The following is a 17,608-nucleotide window of genomic DNA, read 5'->3' on the forward strand; positions in this document are numbered from 1 at the left end:
GAGCTCCATAAAAGTGAAGCCAAAACATCCTGGTGCCTGGCTCAAGGTACCGGTCATAAGCCTGAGGGGACGTAAACTAAAAACTCAACCAAACTTAACCAGTTCTTATCAGACAATGTATGTTCAGGTGTTTTTTTTTCAGGTATTTTTTCTGATAGGTTTGGTTTTAATGAGTTATTTGATGCTCTAAAACAGGGTAAAACGCGATTGGCTGCTGAGTGCTGCTCGTGATTGGGTCAGATGGGTGCATGGGAAGGAACTCGACGCTGCGTCTCCACCACCAGATCACTGCTGCTATTGCTTATTCGAATGCAAATCATCATCTATTCTTAAGTCTAACCAAGTAGTCTTTGTCACATCGTAAAACAGACAAATGATGTCATTCGATGTCAATTTTGACTGGAAAAATTAGAAAAATCCTTTATGTCTCTATTCCAGAGGTTTGCCCACTTTTATCCCCCCCCCCCCCCACACACACTACGCATCTTGTTTTAAATGTTGGAGCCATCTCAGTGGTCCCCTCCTGTGCTGTTTGGATGGGACCCATTAGGCCTAACTGTAATAGTTTAACACATAACACATAATTAGGTCAACCGCTGGGCCACATGAGCCGAGTTTGCACAAAGCTGAAAACAGACACGACTGCTCTGTGTTAAAGGAGACTTCTGATCAAAAGAGCAGCAATCCTTACACTCAAAACAGAGGAACAGGATCGACTGTGATGTCTTTTGGCAGGTTTTCGACTTTGGTCCTGATTGCTCAATCTTACTGAGCTTAGTGTATGTACACTCATTATGTGAATCAAGTCAATCAAGCTCTCAGCTTCTGTGTGCAAATTCTGTTTTTGAAACCTTGGTGCACCGATGACCTCAAACACACGATTGTTTTTCATCACAGCCTTTTGGTTTTCACTTATTAGATTAAAGATTAAAGCCACAATCTTGTCAGGATTATAGAATCTACTCTGAACAGACACATATCTTACATTCGCTACGATCATGTGGCGGGGTAATGAGATTTACATATATATAACCAGCAGCATTACCAGGGGGTTTTCCTTTGGGGTTTTTCTTTGAGAACACTTTCTCCAGTTTTCTCTCCACAGGGACTTGCACACTTTGCAGTTCTCAGGTTGGTGATGGTCTGTGCCCCTGACAGTATGAGATACTGTAGGTCTGTTAGGTTGTTTAATCCTGATGTTTTTCTTTTCTCTCCGTTACTGTCCTTTCTTGTTTCTTGTCTCTGACACACGTTTGCAATGAAGGGTTTCATAAAGACATGTACTGAACTGAAAGGAGCACAGTGACTTTGTACTGCACTGAGATATTAACCTAATGACATCATCAGGTTAATATCTCCGACTTTAGAAAGCTCTCTCCAGAGCCGCAGGAGACATTATACAACTGTTCTTTCTAAATGCCACACGTCTTGTCATATTGGTCAAAATGTTTAATGGATTTGCTTGTGTTTTTATTCAGTAGCAGTGTGTTGAAGTCTCAGGACCACCGTAGTTCTTTGATAAGACCTGGACAGGAGTGTGGGATTGGACTTACAGTAATTTTGTCTTAACTTTTTTTTGACTACACCATAATAACATTGCAGCTTGACTTCTGCATCTCTTTAACCTAAATGAGTATAGAAAAATTCACAAGCAACAGCTTTCAAAAGAGAACTTGCTCATACCTAAAGGGAAATATACCAAGAGGCGTAATTTCAATAAAAGCAGAACTCCTTACAAAATGTTTTTTTTCTTTAAAGAGAACGACAAGATATTTAAATATTTAATTAATAATTCAATAACAGAAAATGAGTTGAGAGCATTTTTTAAGTAATAATCCGTCAGTCATTTTCTAATCATTCTAAATGTTGCAATGTGTAAGACTTTCTGCTTCTGCAAATTGAAGACATAACTGTAAGCTTTGTAGAATTCACGACTTGGACATAATAATTAATATATGGTTGTCTTTGTTATTTGTCTATGACACTATTATTAGATATGCAATGTTTACTTCATGATTTATTGTGCAAACCCTCAAATCTCATCATCACACACTCAGCTGTTAGAAATGACGCTCGGCAGTTCAAAAAAAGTGCAACATCTGAGACATGAAGGTACAGTAGTTTGACAGTTTGTTATGTTAGACCAAGACACAAATTCAATACACCCCCCACCCCCCTCCCACACACACACACACACACACACACACATGGCAGCTGACCCACTTTTCCCTTGGCTGCTATTTTCAGATCCTCCATAGGGACGAACAGAGAGAGAGATGGAGGAAATGAGTGAAAAAGAGGTGCAGAAGGAAGGTTAGAGAGTTCAGGCATTTGAGGAGAAATAGAGGGTTATAATACATGGTCCAGCAGGACTCTAGCTGTGCAGTCAGGGAGGAAGGTGTGTGTATGTGTGTGTGTGTGGACATGTATTCCTGTAGTTGTGGGGACAAAAATCTGTTGCCACAGTCACATTGTGAGGACCCGCCTTACTTATGGGGACAAAATGCAAGTCCCCACAGCATGAGCTTTAAGGTCAGGTTGAGGTTAGGGTTTGGTTAAGGTCAGGGTTAGGATTAGGATTATTCAGGAAATGAATGTAGGTCTGTGTAATGTCCCCAAAAGTGATGGAAACATGACTCTCATGACTCTCTCTGTGTGTGTGTGTGTGTTTTGCCTTCAGCTCAGCCAAGCACCACAAATCCTAGAGGACTTTTCATATTCAAGAAGCGCATAAGGTCAGATAGGGACAAAAATAAATCACAGGACTGGATCATAAATTAATTATAGTATGTGAGTGTGTGTGTGTGTGTGTGTGTGTGTGTGTGTGTGCGTGTGTGTGTGCCAGTAATCTTGCACCGCACACGGCACAGGAGCTGGTTTGTGTCAAATTGGCACATTATTCTCAAATATTCGAGACTGCAGGTGATGTCAGGTAGCTGGATACAGCACTTCTATGATCAGCAGCCATGGGAGCCTTATTCTAAATGACACCTAACAGACTGTGAGTCCAGCTTTTTCTAACCGACTGCTTCCCAGGAGCAGGGATGGGTATTGAAACCCAATATTTAACAGACTCTAGGCCTAAATTATTAGACAGTAGAACTGACAAACTAAGATGTTACTGGTTCTGCTGACAGTACTATATATATACATACAGTATACACACACACACACACGTATATACATATATGTATACATATATGAAAATAATGCATGAACTAATAGCAGAAAATGTTTGCCAGCATCCAAAGTAGCATCTTTGGTCAAATATAAATATAATAGGTTATCAAATATGTGATAACCCTACAACAATACCAAAAGGGGATGAATTCTGCTTGAGGCTCTGTGATCCTAAAGAACATCTGAAAAGGTAAACAGGGAACAAAAACAAACAAAACAAAGAAAAACATCACTAAATCTTATGTATGTAGGTCCACAAAAAATAGAATAAAAGCACAATGTTTGAAACTATTACCTTTCCCAGTAGTACCATGAGCATTTTTTACTACACATTCAGTGGGTCATTTAAGCCTATTGGGGTGCTTTAATGTCACGTGTAAGTGCTTCAGGTACCCAAACAAACTCTACAATTCAATACAATACAAATACATCAGGCTTCTCTTCAGGCCGCCGGTCAAAAAAGACAGAAGAATACAGCTGAACTGTTACTTTAGCTTAAACCAAACCGACCAACCGACCCGCCACACCCAATTAGTGCTAGGTATAATATGACTGTCACTGCATTCAGAATTCATTTACAAATAATAATTCAAATTTTAAAATACAGAAATTCAGAAGCCCAGCTTATTCATCTGCATTTGTCTTTTGTGGCTGCAGGTGCTGCCTACATTTCCCTTCCTGCATTGTTAGCACACCCTGGAACAAAACTGAATGTTGTGATATCCCATTTTTGGTCAGCCTTCTGTGATGAAAAACATCAGTGAATCAAAGTTGCACAGAAAAGCAGCACAATGCTATGATACTGCGATTAACATTCAGCCAGCAGATGGGATCAAAGTTGGATAATGACTCAAATGCAAAATCAGTTGTGAGGCCTGCAATTTGGATTTTCCTGCAGCTGGCTCATCATAGCAGCATCTCACAAAATCATGATGTCTGTCCACCAGACTACCACATGATCAGCAGCCATGCCTGATTGGTCATATTTAAGTGCAGATAACTTCCCATATACCGTAGCAGAACAAATGTGATATGTATGATGTGTGAAGAGATTGGAATACCAAGCAGGGAATGCATGATGTTATTTTTTTTTTTTTAGTTGATATGAAATTTATATAGGAAAAATTTCATTTCACTGCAGTACTTTTTATGGGTGTCTGCCTTCATGCAAAACTACTAATTCCAAGCATTTATAGTCACTGAAGGAGATGAGCAGATATCAAAGTACTTGAAGAAGAAAACATGTAATATTTATTTTGGCAGAACATTGTTATATATCTTTGTTCTCGGTTTTTTCCAACAGCAGATGGATCCTTGAAAACTTCCCTGTCAGATGGGGACTGTCACACTCTTGACTCAAGAGGAACCAAGCTTTGGTGAATATCAAAAGAGGTAAATCTACTCCCTTCAATCATTATAAAAGAGTTGAGATAGACTCAGAACAGTGCATCTATTCAAAACAGACTAATAATTATTAAAACAGAAAGAGCCAATTATAGCTAAAGTAATTAAAACCACACTGATGGTCTTCTGATTAACAATGATTCATCCTCAAGCATCATATTTTCGTGCTTGCTTGGGTTTCCTGCAGGAGCTCCGGTTTCCCCACCATCAAAAACATGTGTTAGATGAGTTCTCCGATCAATGCCCTTAAACAAGGCACTCAGTTAGATCGGGATCTGCCTGCCCGCTGCTCCTCGAGGTTGGGTGTAATGCAGAGAATCCGTCTTGCTATGTATATAACATTTTTTAAAAATCAGAATCCTGGTGAAATATTTCTGAGCATAAATGGTTAAATGCCAAATAATAATATATAGAGCCCTTAAATACACATGTATTCATTTTTCAATTTAATCAAAGCCCATGAAGGGGAATGTTATGAATAGCCATGTCTGCATGCATGTATATTACTCCCATTAATTTACTAAGTATTCATTTTTTCCATGATTAATCCTATTCAGTGTTCCAGTGTACATATTGCATAATGCATTGCATCAGTGTCTCAGTTTTGAGAGTGCGTTGACACAATTTGAGATTTTTTGCATGCACCTCAACCACATTCTTTTGACATGTAAATATGGTTTTTGCCAGCACAAATCTGAAAACACACCCTCCAACCAAAGTATTGCTCCCACACCAGCTACAATGGGCTAAACTCGACTTTAGCATACTGGTTAACAGCAGCTTTTCATGCTTACACTGCTATCAGAATATGCTCTGAAGTCAAACATTCAAACTGTGATCAAACAGTTTCAGTTTGTCACTGGTCCAACAATGTGTTGTAGACTAGAAAAGACTATTTATTAAACATGATGTCACTGTAAGTTTTGAAAGAAATGTTTGACCCCATTTGACTTTGAAGTTTTTATCTAAAAACGCCGAATCATTTTTCTATTACAGACCTAAGCAGGGTGTTACTATATGCTATTATAGCTATATACAGCAGATAAATAGCACACTCAGTAGCTCCCACTCAGACCTATAGGAAATCTGGTCTCCAGTCTACCTGTCTGTTTCAGGAATACCCCGAGTACACACAGGCAACACACACACTCACACATGCGCATGTACACACACACCCACACACACCTTGCATGACTGTGCAATAACAACAGCGAAAGAGGCTGAATAGATAGAGCCGTCACACATTCTGAGCTGAAGTGCTATTAAATGGTCCCATGGAGACTTATTCTTGTCAACCCCTGCACAGACAACACACACGCTTGCACGCACACACACACACACACACAATTCTCAGACGAGGTCACTCAACTCAATCTCTGGCCAATGCATATTTCATCAACCATTGGCAGCCGGGCCCAGCCTGAGACCCCAACGCAGCTCCCAAATAGCCACTGTCCGCTGATGAAGACTTCAAGACCAACAAAGACACCTGTGTTTCTGAAGTGCAATGAAGTGTCTGTCAGCGGAAAGTGGAGCTACAGATAAACAGTACAGCTACACTGGGTATGAAATGTTTGCACAGATTGTACATTTTGTGCCTGTACTACAGTGGGAACTGCAACTAGATTTACCTATAAAGGTTCAGTCTAACAGTCTGTCTGCCATCCATAGACTCTAGTGTGGACTGAGCCAAAACAGGTTTTTGAAGCACTGTATGCGAAGCCAACTGTTGGGTCCTGATATCAACATCGCCATCTTGGCTTTGCCTGAATCTGCCTGACTCCTGGCTAATCCAATATAATTTGGGATCATTTGTGTTTATTCGTGTTACTTGTGTGAGCTTGACTGCAGATATATTCACAGCTCTGTCCTCCAGAGCCACCCAACTCAAAGAGGCTACACCCCTAATTATGCAAAGCTTTAGGCCTTTATATAGTTTAATATTATTTAATCAAAAACCACTTTTTAAAAGCCTTATGTAGATTGACCCACTTCTGACAACAGCCTCAAGTGGCCATTTGAGGAACTGCAGCTTTTGATACCTCCATGTGGACTTCATCTTTTCCTCCCCAGAGGCTGTTACATGCTGCTATTAAACACAAAGTCAAAGATCTGGGATGTGTTTAAATTAGCAAAAAGTCACACTAATAGAATAATGTCTGAAAGTCTTATTTATAGCCACAAAAAAACAAACTGGCAACCAAACTAAGTGATGTCTTCTTTCTGTCTGTTCTCTGATCTGATCCCGACCTGCCATCACCAACTTTATATTGGCCCCATTGTCAGGACTGAAGACTAAGACAATGACATAAACAAGATTGAGCCTCATGGTGCTTTCTGAGGTGCTGATTCTGCTGGGAGCAGTGGAGTGGTTCTTCTTTCCTTTTTTTTTTGGTAAGATCTAGGCTAAATAAACAGACAAAATGTTCCAAACAGTGTTCTTTACTGCAAAATAGCAGAAAAACAAGTAACCATGCATTAAAGACACAAACTTTGTGTCTTCCTTTTTCTCCTTCTCTCAAACAAACAAAGTGTGCTTTTGAGAGACAAAGTGACAGAGTGGGGAAGATAAGGTGGAAGGTCAACGATTGTACACAGCGTTTCTGTGAGTTATTCTGCAAGTTATTAATAACTTCTTGGATGGTACTTTGTCTGCTTTGGCTTTTGACCCATCTGTCCAAACCAGTGCTGTTTTCTTGGAAGCTGACCCAAACTTGCACAACGCATTATGGATCTACACAATGCATCACTAATGGACAGCATGAACTTCATACATCAAAAATGTATGACCTGTGACACAAAAATAGATTAGAGCGCCCCCTAAATGTCATTTTCAAGAGAGCTGAGATCCCCATAGCTCGCTGCTTCGAACCTTGAAAATTATTTATAGTCAAGTTAGTCTAAATTCAACAGAATATGACTTTATCTTTTCACTGTAGCACGGCTACCCTTACAGTTAATTGTGTCTTACTCTACTATTATCATCACTGAGGCTAATAAGGTCATTGTCTAGAGAACATAATAAGTCATTCAACTGATAATACATATTTAGGAGACAATAAGGCTGTGGTAGCATTAGCACTAGCTCTGATATCATTTAGCATGCTGGGTGACAGTAGCTCCATGCTAATGTTAATAATGGGATGTCTTCAAAAAACAGAAGACAGCAACGCTGGAATTTTTCTGGAAGACTGAGAAGTTGTGAAAGTTGCATTTAAACTACACTCCCACGCATTTTCAGTTTATAACTGTTTCCAGTACCTTACTGTTTTACAGAAAAGGCTATCTATTAGACATGTGGTGTCCTTGTACAGTCTGAAACAAGTGTTTGACACTGTTTGAAGATATGAGGTGTTGTCTCATACCTTGTCCTTCACTGTATCCCAGTGCTAGCTACTTTAACATTCATTCTATCTGACAACACCGGCCAATACCTATGGCCGGTATGCCGCCGTTTGTGGCAGCATGCTAGCCTTATCTGAAAACCAAACAATAAAACTCAACTGAAATTCTCAAATTGGGTTGTAAGAAGATTTATGTTTTTATAATGCAACTTTAATTAAATAAAGTGCAGGTCTAGCAGAAGAGATTTGCAATATTAACAGATAATATGTTGTATATTCCCTTTCCCTGTTTCAAAAGAATGTGCATGTCATCACATGCTCTTCACAAACTGAGTCATATTTATAGTGAGTTGACCTTTGACACCTTATCCTTATACCCAGAAATACCTTAGGCCTTCTCTCTCTCTCTTTTTTTTGTGAGAGTGTGTAAGTTACTTTGGCATGTAATAGCATCACTTCAGGGGTCTTGAATCACCCTGAGAGGGCTTGTTCTGCAATACTCACAGGCTCACTGTACTTCATCCCTTACTTAACAACTTTTAATTACCGAAAGGTCAGTCTTCTTACTTTGGATAATGCTGGTGGCTATAATCACTCAGCAGAGTATACAGACTGCTGGAGCCAATTATCTGCTGATGAACAGTGTATCTGTTTTCATCAGGTATGTTGGAAAATTTGCTTGAAATGATTTTATTTAATAATTTGGGAAAGAAAACAGCTTATTATTTTGGGTTTGACTAGAAAGCCAGTATGCGGTGCCAAAGCAGAAAGCAGTGTGCTCATTATGTAGTGAAGCAGAAAGTTAGACGGCGGTGTTGTCGACGCAGCTCGTTTCCACCGGGAACTAATAGTCTTCCTCACTTTCACAATTTCACAGTTGTGGCACTGAGTGTTTAACAGTGTCCTCTTACTGACCAACTGTTGTAATACAAATAAGAGGAGTTTTGAGCTGAGAAAACTGCTTCAACTGCTGCCATGTCCAAGTAATATTAAGCTTTTTAAGTCGCAGCTAGTGTTGTTGGTGAACGTTTTGTGCCCTGGGTTTTGTGTCTGATAAGCAGTGAGACAACAAGCATCACAGACACTACTCCAGACAAAACTATTTCAACCTCCTCTACAATGAAATTATTCTAATGAAAAGTAACAACAGTTAAACAAGAATCAAAGTGAAGACAAGACAGAACAGTGTTCCTAGGATAAAATTTCATTTTTGGTGAATAAAACTGTGTTCGAGTTTTGCATGCTTTATTTAGTTTTGTGGCTTCACATGTGCATAGAGGCAACATTTTCAACAAAATCAATCAGTGAATCAATTCAACAAAAAAGTAATTTTTGGATTATGCATTAATATGACAGCAATTTAGGCAGCAATTCACAATAACGTTATTATGCTAGCTTTAAATATATGTGAAGACACAGAAACACTTCAACACCCAATCCATAACAACATGAAATGTGGATGTGTTTAAATGTCAAGTATGGTCTTACAAAAAAAGAGTAAGTGTGGTTCAAGTGGAGCCCGAACCCTGCAGTAACATGCTCTGGCACAGATGTTCTTTTAAATGAGGTGAAAAGACATCAGTCAGCAAACACCGACTCATTCACTGACTGATTTTATATGGTCAGTCGTATGGAACAACACCACAACCGGTCTAAAGACGCTTGCATGCAATGAATGACTGTGAGACGTAGCAATACTGCAGCAGACTAAGAATATGATTAAAACATGGCTCAGCCTGTCTCATAATGATAAATAATGTCCAGAAGAGGATGGCTGGACTGTAGATAGCCACATTCATCGAGAGGAGCCAGTCTAAATCGAGCCAGTGCCTGGGAGCATAATGTCTGCACAAACAACTCCCTCAGATCAAATCAATAGCACTGTAAAATCCTGACTGTATTCAAACCTCACATAAAATATCTGCAGAACAATAATTACTTAGCAGATAAAGGCTCAGTTATTGTTTCAAGTCCAGGCTGTTATCTGTATTAACAGCAGACGCTTTGGTTGATAAGTGTCAGTAGCTGCAGAGGACAGACAGACATCGGAGGAGGAAGGGGGAGTCTGATTTAACTGTGCAGTAAAATAAGGATCACAACAGTCCGGGGGCAGAGGGAGAGATGAATCATCCAGCCATCTACTTTATGGTGCAGAATTGAGGAGGAGGAGAACAGGACAGAGGTAGAGATATAGAGGGGACAGAGAAGCAGAAAAAGAAGAAGTCCAGACAGAAAGTTGAGGGGGGAATTGATGTAAAAGGGAGTGTACAAGGGAGCAATAGTGAGGAAAAAGCAAGATTACTAAGACTAAATAGAGGGAGTGAGGCTGAGTCATGAGACTGAGGATGCAGAGGGAGTGTCAGAGGACAGAGTGAGAAGTGGAGAGAGACACTAAGTGGTGACAAAAGGGGGGAAGTCAGGAGTACAGAAAAGGGACGGATCGAAACAAGAGAAAGGAACAGGTAGCAAAGTAAATGAAAATATAGAAAGAGAGAACAACAGCAAGAGAACAACAGCAAATGTGTTCTACTTAAGAAACAATTTCTGACTTTACTTGAGGAGCAACTTAACATCAGACTGAAATCAGTAATTCACTGCCCTTCACTGTGTCTTCATTTGTCACCACTGTGAGGTTGCCCTCATGTTGCCCCCCCTTATGGTCCTCAGCAAGCCACCTAGAATGGTGCTGGGATGTGTGGTGATTTTGGTGTAGTAACACACAGAATACTGCAACTGTGGCTTTCATCATGTGATGTGCGCTGACCAAAAAAGCATTTTCCTCATACACAATCATTGTAAAATGAGCTAAAGTAAAGACAGTGTATTAATTAGTGAGCTTTAGAGTTTATATGTAGAGCTTTTTCCCAAATATGGTTTATTCACTTTAGGTAGCTCTTAATATGCTGATGACATTTTTCTGTTTGGTTTTAATTAGTTATTTGAAAGGGGTAAGCATAATGATTTACAGGTGTGCTCTGTTTGGGTCAGGTGAATGTATGGATGGAATACCACTGCTCCATCACCTGATCACTACTGCACAGACTCTGGCTCCAGATGATGTCACAGAGCAAGATGGCAGCTCTCATATCTGTGATATTTTGACCTCGCTTTTGTACAACCCAAGGAAGTAGGGCCACATCCTCCATCTTCATTTATATCGATGATTAACACATAAGCACAGGTTACTCAGTGAGGCAGGTTATCTAGCTGTCAGGATAGCAACAATAACTACAGCAAATCAACACAATAACAATAACTACAGCAAGCCATAATTATTTTTATGGTGTTCATCGTGCATGTGCAGCATGTACAGGCAGTCAGCAAACACTCCTGTAACTCCATCTCATTTAACAGACTGAGGCACCACCTGCTGAAACAACCCAATGCTTCACCAAAACCACATTACATTTTAAACACATCACTCGCCTTTTACGTTGTCATAAAATGTATTGTTGAAACAACTGATTCATTAATTATAATAATCAGTTAAATCATTCTGGAAAGTTGTGGCTTACATTTTGTCCATTTAAATTCAAGAACACGAATAGGAACAGCAGCTGCCAGATTTAGTCTGTGTCTATATTTAATTATTCAAATTTAACTATCCCCTTTTTTGGCAGAGGACCCTCCTGAAGGTCCTCAAGGACCCATAGAGGTCCCTGGATACAACTTTTAAAATCACTCCAGAGGCAGATGTTATAGCACTATTAGAGATGGGTACTTTAAGATAATAAAACAGATAACAAGAAGAGATGCTCACTGTTAGGTAGCAGGCTTAAACACGGTGACACAGCAAGATCAACAATACAGTAAACAGCATAGTCAAGTAAGCCTCAAGTAAAACTTAGATGAACGTTGGTGCTTTACTATGTTTTGATACAATGTAAAATAACAGCTTGATATTTTCTCTGCCTTGTTCAGATTGATTTTAGCCATTTTACCACTGATGGAAGTAGACATAATAGATCACTTGAACTTTGTCACATGGTTTCCTTTGAACATTCAAGGACAGACATTGTTCTGGTCATAAATGTATGGAAAATAGCTTTTCCTAAGATACAAGGAAGTGGTGGTTAGATTAGAGCTACTCTGAAAAAGGATGAAGGCATTGTTGTATTTTAAGCTTTCAGGTTTTACTCTAAAACCATCATCATGACAAACAGTAATGATTTCCAGAGAATGAATGCCAGTTACTTTGTTTATCCCCTGTTGAGGTATAAGACTGTGATAAAATGTATTTAAAAAGACTATGAAGGGAGATATGAGAGGGGAAGCCTCTCTACAGACTGAACAGCACTGACACACACATGGTCAGTGCTGCTAGCACTAGTTCACTGTCTGTTTGAGGTGCATAAACACAGACTGCACAAATAATCCAGTGTCATATATGCATGCACAACAACATGGGAAGATTCACTTTCTTTCCTTCTGAACACAGCTCAAAATTGCTCTCAGTTTGCTTTCACCTGGTCTCTAGCATTGTGCATGATTCTCACTGCTAGTGTTATAAAAAAAGTTACATAAATATGAACATGTAATACATATAATTGCTAGATTAGAATTTTTTTTGGGTCATTGTGCCCTCTCCGAAAAATAATCCAGGTAGAAGGGCAAGTTATCGTGTAACCATTCCAGCAAAAGCAGTCTGTCAGTCCAACAATATAATAAATCCTTTAAAATGGTATGTTCAAATTCACCACATGGGTCTGACAATCAAAAATAGTTCGTATGCTTCGGTTTAATTGGAACATTAAATGTACTTTGAAATGCTTTTACGGTGATATTAAAAATGCTAAAAGACTAAATACCACTTTATAAAGACTTTAGAAGTGCAAGTACAAGAACAAAATCTCAGACAGGCAAATGTAGTGTCAAGGCAGTGTCAAGTCAGTCAAGTCAAGCTAAAACTAAGGGGACAAACAGCTCCATGAACTCAAGAAGCCTTTGATCATTTTTGCCCTAAATCAGGGAACACCAGAACTGTGGACAGCTGTGTGGCATTGAAGTTGGAAACCGATTCAGCTGCAGATGCACACACACACACACACACACACACAGAACCATGCTGAGATTTAGCTCTCCGGCAGACAGACTAAAGGCAGAGATTCTACCGCAGAAGCACAACAAAGCCACTCTCGGGGTTTAGCTTTGTGGCATGGCAGACTGAAGGCGGAGATTTAACACACAGAGGCACTCCAGGCAGGCGGTGTCAGGCAGTCAGATCAGAGAGGAGGAGAGAGAAGACACCATTAATACCACAGATGGAAAGTCTGAGAGCAACCCCAGTCACACTGCTTGTCATGCTGCAGAGCCAACCAGACACAAGAAGGGATGGAAGGGGAGAGAAGAAAGAGTTGGAATCCTGATGTTTACTAATGACATATATTTCAGGAAAATAACAAAATTCCAAATATTGAGATAAAAGAAAAATGCACAAATGGGAACAGTGAGGACAAGAAATACCAAGACATTGTAAATCTGCGGCTTGGAACCCAGACTGCTGATGTTAAGATAACAAAAGTATTATTACTGTTATCTAGATGAAAGTGATTCTCAGGTCTTCTCAGTGCTACACATCTTCACACATCTTAAGTGTTCACCTGCATATGTACTAGTAAAATGAATCTTTTATGTGTTTGTTTGTGCGTTTCTTTGAAAAGTTGTCCTCGACGTTCCTCAAGGTTCAATTTGAGGTCTCATCAATTTTTGATTATCCGTGCACATAATATATTCTTCTGCAAATTCAGTGTGTGTTTGACACTGCAAAATTGAAATGAATGGAACTAAAAAAAACGTGTCATTAGACTGCCTTTTATGAAACATATTATTAAAAACTGAATATGAATATCTAGCAGTCTGCCTTCTTTGAGGCTGCCATTATTTTTGCAGTTAAAGAGATGGTAGGTCTTGTTTTGTTCAGTTAAAAGCCCAATTGAAATCGAGCAGTTTTCAGTATTCATCATTCAGAAGAAAGCCAATCTAATTTATTATATTGCTACCTTGTCTTAGATTTGCTTGATATATGTATGCATATTACTTGTTAACCTGTTCTAAATATGAACAGGCAACATGCATTCCCTGCCCTCCTGGTTGGAAGGAGCAGTTACCGAAAGATTGTTATATTGAATTTAAGTCAATATTCAACAACCTGTCTCAACCAATCTCATTAAGTTGTTTTTTTTTTTTGCCACTTTTCAGGCTCTGACACATGAAGAAGATTTCCCCAGTTTTAATCCAATCTACAATATACTCACTAGTTGGCTGTTTTTAGCTGTTCTAAGCTTGTTTCTGTCAGGTTGACAAATGGTGACAAATCTCATTTCTCATGAGGGTGATTTACAGCCATTCTGAGCATCTCCATGACCATAGTATATATTTTTTTTTTGATTGCATGTCCATCTCAATGAAGACATGTCAAAGTCTCAGAAATTTACCTCCTGAACACATCAGTGATATGAACATGTTTAGCTAGAGCTTCATCAAACTGGTCAGCCATGGTTGTGCTGAGCTGAAGTGAATCCAAACGGAAAGGTTCAGCTTTCTCTTGTTATTTCCCTAGCTACAACGCCCAGTCTACAGCTCGCACTTGCTTTAAGATTTTTCCGGTGATACACCAAAGTAGGATAGATTTTTAGTAGTTCAAGCTCTGAGTTCCCAGACTTGCATGGTCCATGTTTGTGTTCTGTTCTGGGAAATACCCATCAGTGAGCAAAAGACCTGCCTGAACCATGTAGATTCGGAGGACTAGAACCAGGCCAGGTCTGTAAATTTCAACCAGTTAGAGTGGGCAATAAGTTAAGTGGTCTACCTTAACCAAAACTTCTCTAACTGCCTGTGCTTCTTTCCCTATTTGACTTTTGATGTGATGTTGATGTGTTTCCAGATCACTGCAGTTAACTTGGTGAGTACATTATTCACTAGTCCAACATGTAATAAACTAAAATTATCCATTAGCCACTGCTTAATTAATTAAAAGAGACCCGATATTTGGACTCAGGACACCAATTCTCAAGCACTGTACTGATGAATGATAAGCTTGTTCCACCTTTTACTGTAACCAGGTTCCTTTTGTCACCTCCATTTTGTTTTTGCCACCTTGATTTATCTAGCAGCAGGAGTTGCACTCACACACACAACCATTGTAGATAATAAATGGATGTGACAGAAGTATTTGTAGCATTCCTTTGTATCTCATAAACATGTTCAGTCAAACATCACACACCCTCAGAGAGCCACAGAGAAACAGGAGGAAGCCTGATCGTCAGCAGCCCACCACTGTCGTGACCATAAACGGCAGCCCTGGAAACTGTTGGCTTGATTACATCACAACTTACAACTAACGCAACTCTCTCCAGCAAACTCTCCTTACCTTACCGGAAAGACCAGCAGTTTCCATGGGAACAAGACAGAACAAGCGAAAGAGAAAAATAGAGAGATGCAGAGACAGAGGAGAGGATGTCGGAGGTGTACAGAGAAAAGAGCTTACAGGAACAGAAAAATGAGAAACATTTCTATTGTTTTGTTTGTCGCACAGGAAGGTAATGTGACCTTAGATGGAGGTGAGGCACCGGGAGGAAATAAATGAAGTGGGAGTAGAATGGAGGGAGAAATGTATAATTATACCAAGAAAAGAAAAGGACAGGGCCACAGCTTGAAGACAGTGCGGTGTGTGCTTTGGGTCTGTACAATCCGGTGTCACCGGAGGTTAAATTAGGATGTTTGCTCCAAGGAGAGTCCCTGAATGCTCAATCAACCCCTCAGAGCCCTTCTCTCCAGGGAACGCAGAGAGCATGACAGGGATCGGTAAACAACACGGTGAATATAACTCAGTCTGAACAACAATCACAGTGCAGCTTCACACGCACGCCATGTTGTTCCCTCAACAGTCATTAGGTGAAAATGAGCTGCTAAAGGAGCAATATGTTAGCTAGCACTCCAGAAAACCATTATTTTCAATATCAATTCATCTGTGGATCACTTTAGTAAAAAATCAGGGATGTAGACAAAACATTTTAAAGGAATAGTGCGACATTTTACACATATTTTCTAACTGTGGTTACATTGTCTGTCCTTCAGTTCTGAAAAAGAGGATCTTGCACCAGAGTTTAAAGTCTCACAGCACTACAAATAAAACTTCCGACGCTCTTGTCCACCTGTAACATTTTAACACAGGTGACATTATGCCTTTAGTCATACACACCGTACCAGCTGTATGTCCTGTGGTTTTATAATGATGAATCATGGCTCATGTTTCTCTGTCCATTTTGTATGGGAATTAGGCAGTTTGACTCATCTCTGATTGTTATAATGTGTAAAACAGTGTTACATATACAGTATATAAATATCAATCAAATATCAACTAATTGCTGAAACAAAAAAAAAAAATCCTACTGACGGACATGACACAAAGCTTTAACCTTCAGAGGCTCCGTATTTCACACAGTAAATGCCATATATTTAATGAGTGTTGTCATTTGTAATTCAACTCAATTTAGCTGAAATTTTAGCCACATAATGCACATGAATAATTAATTATTATTATTTTATGCAGCAAGTTTGTGCTCCTTCAAGTATTCTGGGAAATGCAGGAAATCACTTACTAAACTAGAAATGAACAAAACAAGAAAAAGTGGATGCAGTAAGAGGGTCAACTCCAACACTTCATTTGAAAATATCCACATTTCGCTAAATTAAACTGATGGTATCAGACACTGCATGAGGTTGTGAGAGTATTTCAGTATCACTATGAGAAATGCATATAAATCAGTCAGATGTAGCACACTGGTCTGGTCTGTATAAAGCCTCTACGTATCTCTGCTCCAATCGCTGCCCATGTCAAAGGTTTATCTTTAGAAAGCCTCTTTGCTCTGCTGTGACGACATTTAGGCGCTGTCCATAGCAACAGTCGCCGTGCCCACCGACTGCCACGGTGACCATCGGGGGCCCTTGCTGCACGTGAATGGCCAACCCATTGCAATTACAGTACATATGGTGTCAACGAGCAGCCACAGGACTAATGTAAACTGACTGTTATGAATGGTTGTGGGAACATTTATAATAAGGTCCAAAAAGTGAACTTATCAATAATCTACTTTCAGCCAGACTGTCTCAGCTCTACTCCTGTTCTCACTCTGTCTTTCTTTTCTGACTTCATGCTATGCTTCTTTTTCTGCAAAAGCATGTGCCAACAGAATTTCTGTGTGTGTGCATGCGGTGAACGTCAGCCAGGAAAGGAATAGTGGGGTTGATGCGACATTTGCAAAGGTGAGGTGTGAGTGTGTGTGTGTGTTTACGTGTGAGAGTGTGGGTTCTCCTGCGTGCGTCTAGAAAAACAGCAGTGATAGGCAGCTGTGTGGTTGTCACAGCAACAAAGACCCATCTTCAAACCTCGCGTCACAGTCTCTCCTTCATTCTCCATCATCTCATTTTGTCCTTGCTTATACACAATATTTGTACGTGTGTGTCCTGATATGCCTTTTCTGTGTGTGTACTGCGCCGAGTTAAAATTGAGCAAAGAGGCAGGGAAGGATGGGGAGAGTGTGAATGTTTGTGTGTGTGTGCGACAGAGAGAGGAAAAGACAGAGGCAGAGGAAACAGAAATGAATTGCAGTGCTGACCTATATTTCCACATCCTGCAACCAGTTCAGCGGCACAGATGTTCCCCCCAATCCCTGTGTTCC

General features: G+C 39.8%; 1 protein-coding gene across 1 annotated transcript in view; it reads right to left on the reverse strand.

Moving 5' to 3' along the window:
- The window catches only part of znrf1 (zinc and ring finger 1), a 43,830-nt gene that overhangs the window by 14,418 nt on the left and 11,804 nt on the right, over positions 1-17,608 (reverse strand). The window lies entirely within an intron of this gene.

This window comes from Scatophagus argus, chromosome 7, assembly GCF_020382885.2.
Source record: "Scatophagus argus isolate fScaArg1 chromosome 7, fScaArg1.pri, whole genome shotgun sequence".
NCBI lineage: Eukaryota > Metazoa > Chordata > Actinopteri > Scatophagidae > Scatophagus > Scatophagus argus.